This window comes from Nycticebus coucang, chromosome 18, assembly GCF_027406575.1.
Source record: "Nycticebus coucang isolate mNycCou1 chromosome 18, mNycCou1.pri, whole genome shotgun sequence".
Lineage (NCBI taxonomy): Eukaryota > Metazoa > Chordata > Mammalia > Primates > Lorisidae > Nycticebus > Nycticebus coucang.
In genome coordinates this window covers 45199356-45205232 of record NC_069797.1, presented here as the reverse complement: position 1 = coordinate 45205232, position 5877 = coordinate 45199356, and the positions used below count along the sequence as shown (strand labels likewise).

The following is a 5877-nucleotide window of genomic DNA, read 5'->3' as shown; positions in this document are numbered from 1 at the left end:
CCCACCATAGTGTCTGACCTGATACCGCACTGATATGCTTTGGGAGCTTTTTGCACTTCACTGGAAACTTTACAAACACTAGGTTATTATCAGGGATCTTTAGATGGAGCCCTAAAATGTGTCTCTATAGGGGCCTTTTTTTTTTTTTTTGAGACAAGGTCTCACTTTGTCACCCTGAGTCGTAGTGTCGTAGTGTCGTAGTGTCGTAGCTCACAGCAACCTCAAACTCTTATACTCAAGTGATCCTCTTGCCTCAGCCTTCTAAGTAGCTGGCATTACAGGCACTGCCAAAATGTCTGGCTAGTTTTTCTGTTTTTAATAGAGATGAGATCTTGCTCTTGCTCAGGTTGGTCTCGAACTCCTGAGCTCAAGCCATCCTTGCGTCTCAGTCTCCCAAAATGCTAGGATTACATGTGTGAGCCCCTGCGGCCGGCTTCTCTAGAGGCTTTCTTCAGAAAACGAAGGCACAGATACCCTCTTTGTTTTTGGACATTATAAGAGCCAAGTTTTTGAACATTACAAGAATCAAGAACTCAGGGGGGAGGAGACAAGATGGCTGACTGAAGCCAGCTTTCCGCAGAGGCTCCCGTCCAGCAATTTAGCAAGTAACCTGGTGGATTAGAGCTGCACCAAGAGAGAAGGTTGAAGAACGCACATCAACCCCGCTGAGGCAAGCTGTGGCCCCAAGTATACAAACAAAAGGTACAAAATCCATAATCAAGTGGATGGGAGTTCCCTGCCCCATGAGAACAGCTCGGAGTACCCCATAAACAAATGAGCAGAGTTCAAAAGTCCTCCCATAGGACCCCCCAGGCAATTGAAGCAGCTTCAAAAATACACGACTGGGACCTGATCAAACTAAAAAGCTTCTGCACAGCCAAGAACACAGTAAGTAAAGCAAGCCCTCAGAATGGGAGAAGATATTTGCAGGTTATGTCTCCGACAAAGGTTTAATAACCAGAATCCACAGAGAACTCAAACGTATAAGCAAGAAAAGAACAAGTGATCCCATCGCAGGCTGGGCAAGGGACTTGAAGAGAAACTTCTCTGAAGAAGACAGGCGCATGGCCTACAGACATATGAAAAAATGCTCATCATCCTTAATCATCAGAGAAATGCAAATCAAAACTACTTTGAGATATCATATAACTCCAGTAAGATTAGCCCACATCACAAAATCCCAAGACCAGAGATGTTGGCGTGGATGTGGAGAAAAGGGAACACTTCTACACTGCTGGTGGGAATGCAAATTAATACATTCTTTGTGGAAAGATGTTTGGAGAACACTTAGAAATCTAAAAATACATCTGCCATTCAATCCTATAATTCCTCTACTAGGCATATACCCAGAAGATCAAAAATCACATCATAACAAAGATATTTGTACCAGAATGTTTATTGCAGCCCAATTCATAATTGCTAAGTCGTGGAAAAAGCCCAAGTGCCTATTGATCCACGAATGGGTTAATAAATTGTGGTATATGTACCCCATGGAATATTATGCAGCCTTAAAGAAAGATGGAGACTTTACCTCTTTCATGTTTACATAGATGGAGCTGGAACATATTCTTTGTAGTAAAGTATCTCAAGAATGGAAGAAAAAATATCCAATATACTCAGCCCTACTATGAAACTAATTTATGGCTTTCATATGAAAGCTATAACCCAGTTATAACCTAAGCATAGGGGAAGAGGGAAAGGGAGGGGAAGGAGTGGGGAGGATGGGTGGAGGGAGGGTGATTGGTGGTATTACACCTATAGCACCTATAGTGCATCTTACAAAGGTACATGTGAAACTTAGTAAATGTAGAATATAAATGTCTTAACACAATAGCTAAGAAAATGCCAGGAAGGCTATGTTAACCAGTGTGATGAAAATATGTCAAACGGTCTGTAAAACCAGTGTATGGTGCCCCATGATTGCATTAATGTATACAGCTATGATTTAATAATAATAAAAAAGTAATAATAATTAAAAAAATAATCAAGAACTCAAAGGTGAGAAGAGTAATATTTTAATTGGGAAGCAAAGGAAGTAAAAGATGGAAACGATTACATCTTTACCACATTGAGTCTCTCCATCCATAAACATGGCATAGAATGTCTCCATTTGTTCAGGAATTTATTTATTTATTTATTTATTGAGATAGAGTCTCACTTTGTTGCCCTGGGTAGAGGGCCATGGCATCACAGCTCACACCAACCTTAAACTCCTGGGCTCAAGTGATTCTCTTGCCTCAGACTCCCAAGTAGCTGGGACTACAGGTGCCCGCCACATAGCTTGGCTACTTTTAGAGATGAGGGCCCGCTCTAGCTCAGACTGGTCTTGAATTCATGAGCTCAGGCAATCCACCTACCTTGGCCTCCCAGACTGCTAGGATTACAGGTGTCAGCCACCGTGCATGGCCTCTTTTATGCCTTTAAATAAAGGCTGTAAAATTAAGGCTGTCTCCATAAATGTTTTGGCCATATCTTATTGGACTTATTCCTAGATACTTTTTACATTCTGATCCTATTATAAATGGTATTTTTAAGTTAAATCTTCTAAATAATTTGCTATTAATATATATGAAAGCCCAGGCAAGGTGGCTTACGCCTGTAATCCTTTATTTAGAGTTTGAGGTTGCTGTGAGCTATGACACCATGGCACTCTACCAAGGACGACAAAGTGAGACTCTGTCTCAAAAACAAACAAACAAACAAAAATACATATGAAAGCAATGTTTTGGCCAGCATCTTATATTCAGAAATTTTAATAGACTTCCTTATTAGTGCTAAGAATTTGTCTAGAGAAGCTCATGAATTTTCTATATATTTCCTCTTCTTCTCACATGGAAGTTAATTTTTCTTAGGTGAAACATCCATAAGTAATCTAAGCCTAGAACTATAATACCCTGGATTCATTTTCCATGCTTTAACAACTAATAGTTAGTTAGGTCTCAGTGGAAATCGTATTGATCTATGGAAATGTTTTGCAAAGTGCATTCCATTAGCCAAGAGAAAATATTCATATTTCATGCTACATTCTTTTCTTGGAGATTCACAAAGGCCCTGGGAAGTCCTGCAAAGACACCTCTTTAAACTTGCATTCCAAACTTACTTCATCATGGAACTCCTTTCCAAACAATGCTACCCAGGTTACTGAGGAATTACTTGTTGCAAAGAACACATTTTAGGAAATGATGGTCTCATGAACCATGTCATCCTGAGAATAGTTAACATCAGGATTTTCTCAAGAATCCACTGTCTCTTTTTCACCATATTTTATGGACGTTAAACTGGGTAGAACAAGGCTCAATTTGGCCTTTTCTGTTCCTACTCTTCAATCTCTAACATTAATGTCCTATGGGTTAATGCCAGTTTCATGACAAAAAGAAATACATGCATATTCCATCTCCTGAGACTACCCAATAAGCCTTTTCCTCAGGAAAGGGGCACACAGCTGGTCACAGTGGGAGATTGTCCTTGTAATTCCCATCTGTATCTTTTGACTGATATGGAAATGACATTTTTTCTGCTTCTGTTTCTCTTCCTGCTGAACCCCAGGCCATCAGCTCTCATGCCATGTTTTTTTTCCCCTTACATTGTGCAGAACCACAGTGTTTATCAAAAGCTGTTCTTTTTGTGTTCTGGATTATGTACCAAGGTTACACATTTGTCAGAGTACAACTAAATAAATGGAAATGGAAAAGCCCCACAAGGAGGAACATTTTATTTAGGGCAAAAGCTCTAATTATGTCAGTTTTCCTTGTGTTGCTATTTCTGATCAGTGTATTTATTAGATCATTGGAAAGGACAATGATGGGTGTCTATCTTAGCGCTTTGCCCCCTGGTGTACATCCAACTTCTTGTGAGGCTGGGCTTGGTGGTTCATGCCTGCAATCCTGGAACTCTGGAAGGCTGAGACTGGAGGATCACGTGAGTTCAGGAGTTCAAGACCAACTTGAGTAACAAAGTGCGACCCTCCATCTCTACAAGAAAATAGAAAAAATAAGCCAAGTGTTGTGGCAGGTGCCTGCAGTACCATCTACTGGGGGAGGCTGAGGTGGGAAGATCACTTGAGCCCAGGAGTCTGAGGTTGTAGTGAGCTATCATGATACCACTATACTCTATCTAGGGCAATAGAGTGAGAGCATGTCTCAAACAAACAAGTGAAAACAAAAACTTGAAGAGCTCTGAAAAAATATGGGTTTTCCTCTACCTGAGGCCCTCTGAATTAGAATCTCTGGTGAGAAGCTTAAGCATTTTTTTTTTTTTTTTTAGTAGATTAGTAAGAGAAGGGTTTATTTCCAAATACCAAGCACATGGGGGGAACCATAAGAATGATTTCCCGAAGTTTCAGTGATAGTGGCTTTTAAAGACGCCTTTTAGAAGGGATAGGGGAGAGAAACTGGAAAGTATACTGGTAGTAAGTGGTTGCTAAGGGGGGATGGGTAGATGGAGGGAAACAGATGGATTAGTAAAATTAACCCAAGAGACAGACATTGTGCTTCAAATGACCTTATCACAGGTCTATTAGCAGATGGTAAGGACTCTGCCAGCCCTTTAGGATAGAGGAAAGTTGGGCAGTGCCTGTGGCTCAAAGGAGTAGAATGCTGGCCCCATATACTGGAAGTGGGGAGTTCAAACCCAGCCCCTGCCAAAAACTCCAAAAAAAAAAAAAGAAAAAGGATAGAGGAAAGTCTTCATTCAAAGTTCCCTGATTATGACTAGCTAATTCAAAATAATCTTTATACCAAGGAATCATATTTTGGGGTGAAATTTTCTTTTCTTTTCTTTCTTTTTTTTTTTTGTGATTTTTTTGGCCGGGGCTGGGTTTGAACCCGCCACCTCTGGCATATGGGACCGGCGCCCTACTCCTTGAGCCACAGGTGCTGCTCTGGGGTGAAATTTTCTTAGCTCCTTCATTTTCCTCATCTGGAACTTCCTTAGAAGTTTCATACATTAAGAGTTACCTTCTAGCCCTTTCCCCTGGCTGGCAGCGCAGAGGCCGCATGATGCCTGGAGTTACTGTAAAAGACGTTAACCAGCAGGAGTTCGTCAGAGCTCTGGCAGCCTTCCTCAAAAAGTCTGGGAAGCTGAAAGTACCCAAAAGGACACCATCAAGCTGGCCAAGCATAAGGAGCTTGCTCCCTACATTAAGAACTGGTTCTACACACGAGCTGCTTCCACAGCACGGCACCTGTACCTCCTGGGCGGTGCTGGGGTTGGCTCCATGACCAAGATCTGTGGGGGGCGTCAGAGAAACAGCATCATGCCCAGCCACTTCAGCTGCGGCTCCGAGAGTGTGGCCTGCCGGGTCCTCCAAGCCATGGAGGGGCTGAAAATGGTGGAAAAGGACCAAGATGGGGGCCGCAAATTGACACCTCAGGGACAGAGAGATCTGGACAGAATTGCCGGACAGGTGGCAGCTGCCAACAAGAAGCATTAAAACAAATGATGCTGGGTTAATAAATTGCCTTATTCGTAAAAAAAAAAAAAAAAAAAAAGAGTTACCTTCTAAGTCAGGTAACTATGAAGATAGTGGATTAGTAATCTAGAATAAGATTGCTGAAAGACGTCCAAGAATATGTTAAGATGAGAATGAATAAGTAGAAAAGAACAGATTTAAGTATATTTCCTTATACCCTATGAAATCAGTCTCCTATTTCTGGGAATAGATTAATAAAAAGAGTTCCATCTTAGTGGTGTGGGTGTACAGATTGCATTCCCCACCCCTTTTCTAAAGTTCAAAGTTTAATTGAGACAAGTCCCACGAGGAATTTCCCCAGGCTTCAGCTGTGCATTGATCAGCCAGCTCCCATATATAGCTGAAGCAGGGCATGTTGACCACTTTAAGTTACCTTGCAGAGGTTGGCTGGACCTATTTTTGTTTTT

General features: G+C 41.5%; 1 pseudogene across 1 annotated transcript; it reads left to right on the top strand.

Annotated features, from left to right (window-relative positions):
• The first annotated feature begins 4970 nt into the window (after positions 1–4970).
• Positions 4971–5489, top strand: LOC128570860 (40S ribosomal protein S19-like; annotated as a pseudogene). Its single transcript, XR_008375648.1, has one exon. The product of XR_008375648.1 is annotated as a 40S ribosomal protein S19-like (transcript).
• Positions 5490–5877: the final 388 nt, after the last annotated feature.